At 43.3% G+C, this 12,452-nt stretch overlaps 1 protein-coding gene across 3 annotated transcripts in view; it reads left to right on the forward strand.

Moving 5' to 3' along the window:
- Window positions 1-3,216: 3,216 nt before the first annotated feature.
- Window positions 3,217-12,452, forward strand: part of LOC119659905 (protein tincar) — a 114,250-nt gene continuing 105,014 nt past the window's right edge. For all 3 annotated transcript variants that reach the window (XM_038068230.1, XM_038068231.1, XM_038068232.1), the window contains exon 1: window positions 3,217-4,737. The gene's annotated coding sequence lies outside the window, so the exon portion shown is untranslated. The remainder of the gene's footprint in view (window positions 4,738-12,452) is intronic.

The raw sequence follows: 12,452 nt of genomic DNA on the forward strand, positions 1-12,452 counted from the left end.
AGTATCTCTGCAATGATCCCTTCTCTTGATCACTGCTTCTAGAAGCAAAGAGGCCCGAATGCGGAGAAAAAAGGACTAAAAAGTGATATACATTCAAAGTAGATGGTTGAAAAAGACGTTGAAAGCGTGTTTATCTTACGAGGAAGACGATCAAGATTGGTAGCAGACATAAGAAACGTCAGTGATTCTTTGAGCGGGGGGATGGGTTAACCCATTATTGTGCATTAACCCACAAGATGGATCGGAAGCAAGAGAGGCTTCCTCAAGAAGCTAGCTAGAATACACCGAAATGTAAAAATCATATACAGAGACGTCTCATCCAGCTCAGCCGCGCGAGCTTTGGAGCCAGAGCGGGCGCGTGTGGGCTTCGCACTCACTAAAAAACGACCCCCGGTCTCTCCAGCCGCAGGCCCGCGGGACCACCATTAGGCATTACTTCGGAGAATGGGTTTAACTTTAGGCACTTGTCCTTCTCACCGTTTCAGCCTTCCTCTGATTACTTTCTTCGCTAGCACGTTCTATACTTTTAGAATCGCGAGAGAAACCGTAAGCCAGTGCTCCTTCGACCTCAACATCTCCGCAACTATATTCTCCTATTCTTACATCTCGAACCTTTGACAGTTAAACATCACATCTACTGAATCCTCCGGTGTGACATTGCATATAGGACAATTCGGTGAATGATCCAGCTCAAAGCTGAGTTGATACCGTCCTTAGAAACACCATCTCCCGTGAGGAACTGGGTAATGAGATAGTTGATTTTTCTATGCTACAATGAACATGCATCAGAAATCCGGTTCAATAGATAGATTGCGAATGGCGCAGGCCAAGCGTCAGAAAGCTTTTAGAAATGTCGACCTCGGCGCAAAACTGGGAAGTTTAGAGTTCATTATTAAGGCAGCTCTAGACCACATACCGTTGATGATTATGATTTCGACTTCGCTTTAGACGACATAGATGCCATCCTGAGAGCGGGAATGAATGCCGGCGATATATGAATGTAGTGAGCTTCCCCTTTGGATTTCGTGGAGTTCTTGCTCTGACCAAAAACGTTGAACGAAATTATCGAGACCAAGCCCCTCGTCGCTAACGTGCGCAACAAACGACTGCAGTATAGTCTTGACAAAGACAAACCACCCAAATCGAATCAGCTATGCAAATAGTTCATCAGCTTTTCTGCTGAGAGCTATGGTTTCAGCCTCCCTAGGCGACTATTCTGCATGCAAATGTCCCGAATGTTGTATCGAGTTGTTGAAATCTTTTTAAAAGCGACCAATGAGGTCGGTCGCTGTAGTCGATGAGCTCACTTGGGATCTCAGGTGGCAAGGAAATTGAATCATATAAGCTTCATCAGATTTACCAAAAGCGTAGCGTGCGTCAAGTTAGAAGCCAAAAACCCCAATCATACTGGAAATGTACTTGAGAAAAGTATGCCAATAGAGCACCGTGCTGATATGCCAGTATCCTGAAGGACATCCCAAAAAGGGATCTCTTGATAATAGAAATTTTAACTCTGGTCTCCAGTCATTGCCATCCACCTTTAGCAACGACAAATTCGATGAGGACTCTGACATTAAGAGTACAAAGGAGAGTTTACTGTGGTAAAGCGCTACCTTCAAAGACCGGGGAATGGACCTGCGTAAGTCGCTGCACGGTGTTCCTCGGCAAAATTCTGGAATATCCTGAGCTGCTTTAGAGCATCCCATTAGTTGGCCTAGGAAAATCTACCACAGTCGGGACTGTTATCGCTAACAATCTTCAAATGATTCCTCGAATCTTGTGATGTGAATTATAATACTTCCAACTGCTTCCATAGCGGTCGTTTGATGTCTTCTACACTTCCTAGTTCAACTAGTATAGAGACCGTCACTGGTATGCCTTGGGATTGTCCTGGTTGCGGATGAGAGAGTGGGCGACCAAAAGGGCCAGTCAATTACCAACGTCCCCATTGAAAGGAAGCTTGGGCTCCTTACCGAACATCGTCAGCGCATTAGGCCAGAGTGTGGCAACATACCATATATGTCCAATTGGAGGGTGGGGGGTTGGGACACAACATCATCCTTATTGAAAGCGGAGTTAATGTTCATTTTTGACTTAATAAAACCCGATTTACACTGAATTTAGTATAAGCCCCCGTTGGGCGCCATTTGTAAGGAGCATAATGAGTTAACTTTACCAACCAGGAGCAAACTGTAACACACGTTTAATGACCGTGTAGATCTCCCTACATTTAAGCGTAGTTTCGCAGAACTTTTAGGGAGTCCATGTGTCTTCCCGAAATGGCTAGAATTAAGGCATTCAAGTGCTCGCGGTGTTACACTTAAATAGGTGTAGACGACCCCGTAGGTTAGGTAGGTATCAGTGACCGCTCCGAGCAGCTCAATTAGTGCTGTGGTGCGCTGTGTTGATGCCACAAACTCCTAAGAGCGTGAGTGCTGTTATGAGAGAGAGCAGGGAGGTAGAGTCCAGTCGGCTCAGATCTTTAGGGCCAGTCCATAGTATTCACGAAGGAAAGCAGCTCTCCCACCCTGCAGCTAGAAATCTCTCAAGAATGGTTTACCCAGTGTCCGTAGCCTGGCTCTAGCTAGAGCTGGCCAATCGCAAGGGAAGTGCCTGAGGGTTTCCTCTCTTCTCCGCAGTTTTAGCAATGCGAATTTTAGGGTATGCTAATCCTGGTGGTATGGTCCCCTATGGGCCAGTGTCCTGTGCAGACTGCCGTAATCTTGTATGCAATTGCACGCGTCCCCACCAGCCTGGATTATGTCGACCGCGTACATTTCAGTGTGACTTCCAGCTTTCGAAAATAAAATAGGATGTTCATTAGGGGTTTCGGAAATTTCAAAATAAATTATGTTCACCAGGCTCTCTTAGCAAATCTAAACTGGAACCATTTCTATGGCTAAAATCACATAATATTCAATTAATTCGGAACTAATTCACAACAAGTTCAAATCCCTCACAGGTAATCCAATATTCCACACCTGCATATAATTTTCCAGCAACAGATAGACAACACCACAACCTTGCACTTGGCTCCCATGCCCGCAAAAGGCCATCATCATTCGGCAAATCATTCCCCATCGCTCATCGATGCAATCCGCTTCCCAAAATAGCCATAGAAGCCCAAGAAAACTTTTATTCGCACTCTTACATGAAGACTAAGCGCCCAGTCTAGCAGCCGGCTAAGAACGCATCAGCCAAAACAAACCAAGACGCCGACGACTGATGAGCTCCCGACTCCCGTCCTACAGAAGTGGAAAAACCTCCCCCCGACTAGGGCATCCCAACATTCCCAGTGCGTTCATTCGATTTACTGTGCGCCTTTGCATTGTCGCTCTCACGGCGCATCCGTCCGAGTTGTTCGTTGAGACGCAAGGACCGAGGGAAATGTCTAGAATTGTTCAGAACGCAGTAATGCCATTCCTTCACTGGGGCAAAAGACCGACTTGCTGAAGTCTTCGAACGCGGAACTGGTCCATCACTCTCAGGTGGATTGCCGAGGTGCGCATTTCGGCATCGCTGTCCTGCTCGCATTTGAACAGTGCGTCTCCGAGTGGTTTATGTACCGGCTAAAGTCCGTTTGGGAAGGGGAGATTTGTGAAGTGAGAGTAGCAAGGACCTTCCTCGCATACACGTCCTTTAGTGTGTTCAGTGTCTCTTCCGCATTTCACTCCAGTCGGTGTGCTTGCTCGTCGGTGATTTCTGTGCAATCGACTTCGTCCCTTGTTGGTGGACGGCTGTTTTTGTTTTGGCTGCCGTGCGGTGTCCTTCGCAAGGCGAGTGAACTTCTAGTGGGTGGTAATGAAGGACGGGTGTGACGAGGTGGACCTTAAAGTATACGTCAGGGGGTCGCGTTCGTGTTAGAAGGCCGGTCGCCGTACGGTCGATCGGTTTTTGGCCGCGTATCGATTTTTTATTTTGTGTGTACATTCTTTCACCCCCTAGGCCCAGGCGGCGCATCCACCACCACCCCCGCCGCAGCTTCAAAAGGACTCGGCTTTCTGCTGTATTTCCGTGTGTTTGGTGTATGTGAATGGCTAAAGTTTTGTGGCCGCAGTAAGAATGGTCGTTATGCACTAGGGTATCTAGTCGACGAACTCCCCCGCAACCAAACGGTTCGAATAGACAAATAACGCGGAAACGCGGGTGGACGCGCGGCATTCTCGGGAATTTTAAATAGTTTTCCATGAAAAAAAAAATTGGTTTAATGAAAAATGTTGGGATGCGGGTCGAAATTAAATGCCACCCCTCGATGCAATGCCATGCAGTTACCTGCGGGTGGATAATTTATTCTGTTAATCCTAATTAATGTCCGTTCGTGGTCCTTGTGTACACTCGTGTGGTTCCATCGTGGACGCGATTAGACAAAAATAGTTTGTTCTCCTTTCCATGCTGGAAGTTCCTCCGACGTACATTAAAGGCGGTGACTGCCTATTAACTCGAGCAGGGGTTTTCCGTGATATGAAAGTGCAGTATTGGATGTTAGTGTAATTTGTTCGACCATTTCCTGAAAACATATTTTCCTGCTTTCCCCGATGCCTAGATTCTTCCCGTGATAGGATCTAAGAAATTGCCGGCAGCATATGGAGAATATAGTTTTCTAAGTGCAGTGAAAATTTGCATTTTACGTGAGGTGAATGTGTACCGACTGACTCTAATCCTGCTCACTAATTACTTAATGGATTGCTTCGGCGGAGGAATGGATAAAATGCGCAATAGACGAACAGAATGATTTAGGTACGTATCTATTGCTTGTTAGGGAGAGTTGACTATGTGCTCTTGGGCATTTCGCACTTGAGTGCTGGAAATAGAATTCAAAACTCCACATTGGGAAATGGGGCCTAAGAGTAATTGGCTGAGATAATGAATAGGCGACGAGGCAAATGAACCAGAAAATCTGCGTAGAGTTCAGAGATATACTAGGAGTATTTACGCTTTCTAACACTAAATGTGTCTTTTATCCAAATTTATGTTCGCTAATTAGAGTCTATAAAGGAAGCGGAAGGCTGTCTGCTTAATATCGCATTTGAAAATTGCTTGAAACTGTTGCAGAAATCGAAAATAAATTTATGTGCTCAGGTTCATTGCCCTTTGGCGCAAGATTCAATAAATTATTCTGTTACAAAATTTAAGGCTTTTTTAGCAATTCAACACAGGGTCATTTGGTTTGGAAATTCAAATCCCTGAAGTGACCAAGCTTTACCACCATCGAAAATTCAGATTCGAGAAACTATCAAAAGAAGAAATTCAAGCTAAAACCAGATCAACGAAACGAATCTTTTGGAAGCCATCTAGAACAGATCTTGGCAGAAGTCAAGTTTCCTTCGGAGTAGGTTAAAATGATTGCAGGAACTTCCCTCAGCACTGGAAAGGAAAGTACTCGTATAATACTCCTTCCGCGAATAGGGTAAACCTCATTTAGTGCTGACAATTTCATACAAACGAAGTCCACGATGAGTGTTTAAAAGGTGCAAGATTGTCTTAGTCTGGACCTAATTCTATCACTAACACAACCTAGCCAAGGCACCTCGAATACAGCCTCCAGCCTTCCTCCCCCTCCTTATCTTCCACTAGTAGCTATTTTGGACGCTATATCCAAAACAAGCTATTTAATATTCCCATGTTACTTACTTCAGATACCTCGAGGATGCCACAATTGCTAACCAACTGGAGAACCCACTAAATCCATCCTGGCTCTCCATTAAACTAAAAATGCCTAAGAAACAAAGACCTTAATAAAAATCGAATATCAAAGGCTGCTCAACCTGATAATTCCGCATAAGGCTAATACGATTCAATCTCATGAACAAGCACTTCAAACAGACATAGGGATTGCTAACTGACAACTCTGGTGACAGGGGCCTACCAGAAGCAGGCAAGTTATATCATAAACGCAAGAATGAAGTGTGAGGTCTTCTGAAAACTGGGCAACTCCACTCGAACCTGTCACACATATCTTTCTTGTATCACTGACCATAGAGAAATTTCGCAAATTTGTCACTGTTATCCGGACCCGGGGTGCAAATCATGCGGGCCCCCCTCTTATTCCTTTAGCGCTAGCTACTTCGTGGTTTTTCTCTACCCCGGGTTCAAGGGTAACTACCATTCTTACTGTCACATTCATCAGCCCTAGGTAACCTACTTCCAAGCATTCTGCACATCTCCTGTATCCGGGATCATTCTTGCCTTGGCTTTATTGTCGCTGGATGTTTGATAATCCTTATACCGCCAGAGTTGCTTTGATTAGCCCTGCATACAGACCGGCTTGAAATAACAAAAATCTAAGTTCTCGCATGGCGCTCTGCGATGATGAATATTGGTTATACTTTTTGCCCCGCGAATTTCTATCTGGACATCCTTCAGATGCTTTATCCTTACAACCTTTGCGGTTACCCACATGTTGAACCTTAAGTACATCATCGCATACGACGTTCGAGAACAGTGAGATTACTGTAGAGGTAGTGCTCACTCAGTCCTTCATCAGTGTCGTACCAAACTGCGTTTCCTATGGAGAACCAACGAGAGACTGGAATATCAACCGTTCAGCCGCTAACTAATTTTATGACTTCGAAAGGGAGATCGACTTACGATAATCAAATTAACCATCTCAAAGGTTTGTAGGGGGGTCAGCAACCCAGCCATTATATGTATATTATGAACTTTGGATACCGAAAGAAGTTACTTCCCCTCTCATGATACAGGGAAGATGTTCTTTGCAATACATACCTCGGACAACTCAGCAGATCTTGCCGACCTTTTCTTTACCATAAGCTGGGAGGCCTCATTATTATTAAGTTTGCCTTCCGGAACCAAAAATTCAGCTCTGCATATTGTGCCCTTCCCTCATTATTGTGGGTAATACCCATATCTGATGGCCGCCATGATTTTCCCCTTGCCGAAGGAAAAGTCCTTAAATGAGTTTTAGCAAGAGATTAGTCCACATAATCCACGGGAACATATGGTTTTTGGGTGGTCCTATCACAGCCCCCAATAAATTCATGAAAAACTTATATTCATCTCTGAGCGAAGCCCTTCCAGACACGCAGTTAAATTGTGGTCCCTTCTGGTGCTACTTGGTTCAGTCTAAACTACCACCTTCTGATCAATCATCTAATCTGGAACTAGTCAATTTCGCTATCTAAGTTTACCAAGGCTGAACATGGGGAATTGTTAGTTCCAAAGGAGCCATTCCAATGAATTTTTTCATTTTTTGCCCCGTCATCAATCGCCTTCTTTGTCTGACCCCTTCTGACTATATTTACTCATCCATGTTTTGGATGTTATTAATCGATGTGATCTACTGAAATCCACTGTTCACTACTACGTAGAATCTATTGTTCTGCTGGATTGCTGAATGTCCTTAGAATCATCTTTATAAAGTCATAAGGGGGGAGGCACTCAGTAGCCTAAGTAAGTTTCTACGTCCCGTTGAGAATAATCGAGTATTTTAAATTGAAAAATGACGAAGAGGATACTGGTTTCTTCCTCAGAAAACTCAGTTTGGAGGATAGGGTTAGCCTCTTTCATTTGATAAACGAAACGAATGTGGAGCGCGATGTGACAAGGCGCGTTGTCATGGTGGAAAAACTACTCGCCTATTAGCAAAAATTTTGGTATTTTCCGACGAACGCCACAACGTAAAGTTCTCAGGGTTTGTAAATATCGATAAAGACTGATTGTCGTACTTTGTAGGAGGAATTTATGATAGATGACATCACTTTAACGGTTGATCTAATCTAGAGAGCTTTTTTTGGTATTTGGTCTTTTTTGGCTCCCGACCAACCGCCAATGTGATGCACTTTTTAATTCTCTGTCATCAAACGTGGAATGAAGTTGGCTCAACTCCAATTTTTGGGTCAAAGTCTCCTGATATGACCCAAATGAGATGTCAGAGTCCTCTGCCATCCCTCGAATCGTTAAGCAACGATTAGAATGCACAAGAGCATTCATTCATTCAGCCACATGAAACTACTCAATTGAGGTTGAAGGCCTTTCTGATTTTTGATCAGACTTCGTACATCCAACCCTTTCTCTCCACACGTTGTGGCCCTCTCTGAGCATTTGCATCTACTGGTCAATGCGATGACCATGTCTAAATTCAAACATCTGGAAGGTAGCTTCTGAGTTAACAAATAACCGAACCCATTTTTTTGGGGTCTGCACGTTAAACACCTTGCTACATTAGCAGGAGCTAACCAGAGAGACCATATTCATCAGTTTCTGCCTATAAATCGATATATAGCTCAGATGAAGCTATGCTTATGGGGAGATCAAATATCAGTAGATGTGCTGCTTTGAAAATAAACGTAGTAGTAAGACGACGAATTGTAAAAAAAACTGCCGAATAAGATACTAGATAGTAACAATAATTGTTGGCCCAACAATGCAATTGGATCTAAGCCTTGAAGTCCGTTAGAGCACTTTATTAAAGTAGGATTACAGTACTTTGTAGGAGGCCATGTGGTCAGCATTGCGCTTGCCCGTGATCGTTACCTTGATCTCACTCAGGTACTCATTAACAGCTGAGTCGCTACAATGACATCCAATCACGATACAAATCCCATTACCACTAGTGAGATTTGAACCGCGATCGTCCGTACAACAGCCTAACGCCGCTGAACCGGAGCCATCAGAGCTGTAATATCCAAGCAGCAATCTATCTAGGGAATCAGATAATTAAATGCTCCCTCTTCAAGTTTCCATTTATTGAACCAACGTGTAATGATTGGAGTGGAAATAGGAGATCAGATCGATCATCCTGAGTGGCCGATAACGATCTAGAGGGTGGAGTTATCCCAAAAATCTAAACAAATTGGCTAAATTGACCGTGAAGGTCCACCCACAAAGAATGAAGTTCCATCATTACAAATGGCGCCCAACGTGGGGCCCAACATTTCCTGGAGTCAGGCGTAATTTTTTTTGTGTGCAGGTTTTCTGAATCAAGTGGAAGATAGCCTATTCCGGCTCACAACTTCGTTTGGTGGTGTCGGATAGAGAATCAATAGATTCTCAATATTGTTCCCGACTAGGCTCCACGTACACTTGCCTTCAGATTTCTAATTTTAGGTTTAACGCCTTTTTCCCCGGAAGCAAGTGTTCCTAAGCCTCATTTTCCTTTCCCACCTTGTAACGTTTCCTGTCCTATCCTTGGTAGTATGCCTTAAGAGCTAGTCGTTTGTTGTGTTTGTCTTGAGATTTAACGTCTCTAAGGTGATTGCCTTCCAGAAGCCTCTGGATCTACGGGTCTTTGCGGCTATAAGCCGAAAGGTATTGCCGTCCGAGCTTCTGAGGAGTGTCCTTCCCTACCTTTATGTGAAACGGTTATCACTTCGTTTCAGAATTTGAAAAAAATTAAATATTGCTTCTTCTTCGTAGGGATGAAGTGACGGGTGAAATGAGTCCTTGATGGAATACGGAGGTAGTCGGCTATATGCTGTACCGTTCCGTCCTCAATGATTCATCTTCACTTTGTTCTGTGACTTCAGACGAGGAAGACTGAATTCTCGCGATCCCTTTTTGCTTGTTTTTTTTTTTTTTATTGAATATTCTGCGACGGGGAGCAACTCGATTGTTGTCTCTTCATGGAAAAACACTGTGTGTGGAAGTTTTCTGCACACAGTTGGAAAAAAATTTATGAGGTTGGGATGGCTTTTTGGTCATCCGAGAGTTCTGCGGAAATTGAACAGGAGTTGAACATTTAAGGGGGGTCGAGCCGTTTTTTTTTTTCTTTTCTAATTTCCAATTTTAGTTCGCGTTCTGTTTATCATTCGATAGGCCGTCGCGAAAGCCTAATTAACGTCTATTTTAGAATCCGGTGCGGACCGACGCAATTTGTTTAGATTTTTGGGATAGCTCTGTCCTCTAGGTCGTTATCGGCCACTCAGGATGATCGACCTGATCTTCTATTTCCACTCCTATCATTACAAACGTTCACCGAAAATTTCATGGGTGTATTACAGTGGTATCACTGAAAATATTATGACTATATCCCTTCAGTTTAGACTCTAAAATTGAAGCTTCCTTTGTGAAGAACGCATTTTGTCATTGAGTATTAGCAGGTAACTATGGGCATACTTCATTGTTTTAAACTAAGCATGCTTTAGATATGATAAATCCAGAGGCTTCTCCTTTACATTTTGTCGGCCTTTCTAACCACCTATATGCACTGGTCAATGCCTAGGGAAGGTAGCTTCTGACGCCCCGAAAGTTCTCAGATATCCACGTTGAAAAAAATTGTATTCAAGGTTCTGTTCTGGACCCGTCCATGGTGTCCAGGTGGACGCAGAAATCTACATTGCTCCCTTCTACATTGCTGCTTTAAAGTTCACAAAAGAAAGTTCCAATTGTTGGCATATTCTCATATTCCTTTTACGTTCCTAGTAGATTAGGTAGATGCCAAGTTCCATTGAGCATTGATCTATCTGAATTGGTTATAATCAAAACCAACAAATGTCTGCATTTGGTTTTAAATCGTACATAAAGTAGGACATGTCCTTATATAAATTACATAGAACCTATTGGACTTAACCGACTCAAACTAACACCAATAAAACAACCCTTCCCTTAACCCACCTTCACCTGCAGCACAGTCCCTGTGATCAATCAACCAATCTCCATTTACATTTCAAATAGGAACAAACAACAGATGCAAATTTGAAAAGCGATTAACCGAAATCAATCTAATAAGCAGCTTCTACAAAGTATCAATCGATTTCCCTCAACGTCAGACGTATTCCAATCCGATTACTACATTCAATAATTATTCCAAGAAGCGAGAGCGTAACTACTGTACAACCCTCATATTCCCACATGAGCGTACTTAAAAGCGATTAATTTCCGAACCATTAACTCGCGAACAGTGAGCTCGAGCAGCATGCATTATATCGAGTAGGTACTTAGCCGGCTTCCATAGAAACCTCATAGTAAAAATACTCACCCCCACCCCTCCGTACTACAGCCGATGGCGTCAAATTTCTAAAAGCAGTCCTTGACAAATTATCCACTAAATAATTTTTAGTGAAACAACTGGAGTCCGCCATGAATTCACTCACCCCTTGGAGTGTTCATTGTCCTTTCCCTTTCACTACGCATTATAGACCTGAAAATGTGTTTAGCGTTTGTGATGTCCTTGGGTGCAAGTGTCGTTGGAAATCCTTACATGCATGAGGTTCAAACATTCACTAATGTGGCATTTTCGATTTTTACCATTTTGTAAGTGTACATCCTCAGAAGCGGTCTAAAAAGATACTATTAACTAGTTAATAGTCGGTGGGACATAAACAAGCGTATTGAGTTGCGAAAGACTGTTATTGATCAAATAGTCAGGGTGTGATTTTAGCTGGGAAGTGGGACACTATGGGGGTGCCAACGCTGTTGAAAGATATACCAAAAGGCTTATATTTAGTTGTTTTGGAGATGGTATGATTTATTGTTGCTTCTTTCGCTATTTATGTACTTTGGAGGGTGGAAAATATTTTGGAAGATTGAGATATTTGCAGATTTGGATATTTGGTGAATTTCAGATATTGTTCGCAGAAGAGGCTTTACAGAAATATACAGCCCTTTTGTGACTCACGCACCCTTTTAACTTATAGAGAGATGCTTTACCATGGATGCGAGGCTCACGGTATTAACACTAGGGCTGTGGCTTATTTAACCTCCCTTAATTGTGTTTCCAACAATCTTGGCAGGTTTGGCTTTTTTTTTTATTGCTTGGTCTGTGTCGACCAAAATCGAATGACTCCCCATGTCTCACTACAAGTAAGGTAGATGAATGCAGCTCAATTCATACTTTGCTGTGCTCAGACAATCTTTCTATTAGTTAGTTGGACAATAGATCAATAGATCAAGGTTGGAAGAAGGGGGCCCATGGAGAATCCCTCTTAGATATCAGCCAGCACCTATGCAGGTATACACTCTTATGAACTATGATTAAAGGTCTTTGGTTAACAGACCTTGTCCGTTATACCACCACTTTCACCATATGAAATGAGAGACTTCCCGGATCGAATAATTCTCAAATCTTACACGGTGTCAACCCCCTGAGGTAAAGCACAGTAAAACGTTGGGGTTTTGGCACCAAATTGCCTAGTGGCTGGTCTTTGTGGGATTGTGCATCAACATAGTTATCAAGCCACGAAAAATAACTAAGTTCGTATACAGTAATTATTCGTTAAATGTGTACTTGGAGTTGGTCCTCAATTTCTGAAAAACTACGTCGTCCTTCTGCGCCTCGGCGATTGCTGGAAAACCGACACGGTACCGGGGACCTTGACCTCTGCAACACGTGACAAAGCGCCAGCAACCACTTTATCTTTTCCAAACACGTGTGGAATATCGGGTGGGAACTGGCTGATAAAGCTCAAGTCCCGAAGTCGGCGAAGGGACGCTTTGCCGGGTTTTTGTTTCAAAGCAAAAGTGAGTGACTTGTGGTTTGTGAACAATGTGAATGG

The sequence above is a fragment of the Hermetia illucens genome, chromosome 6, assembly GCF_905115235.1.
Source record: "Hermetia illucens chromosome 6, iHerIll2.2.curated.20191125, whole genome shotgun sequence".
Taxonomy (NCBI): domain Eukaryota; kingdom Metazoa; phylum Arthropoda; class Insecta; order Diptera; family Stratiomyidae; genus Hermetia; species Hermetia illucens.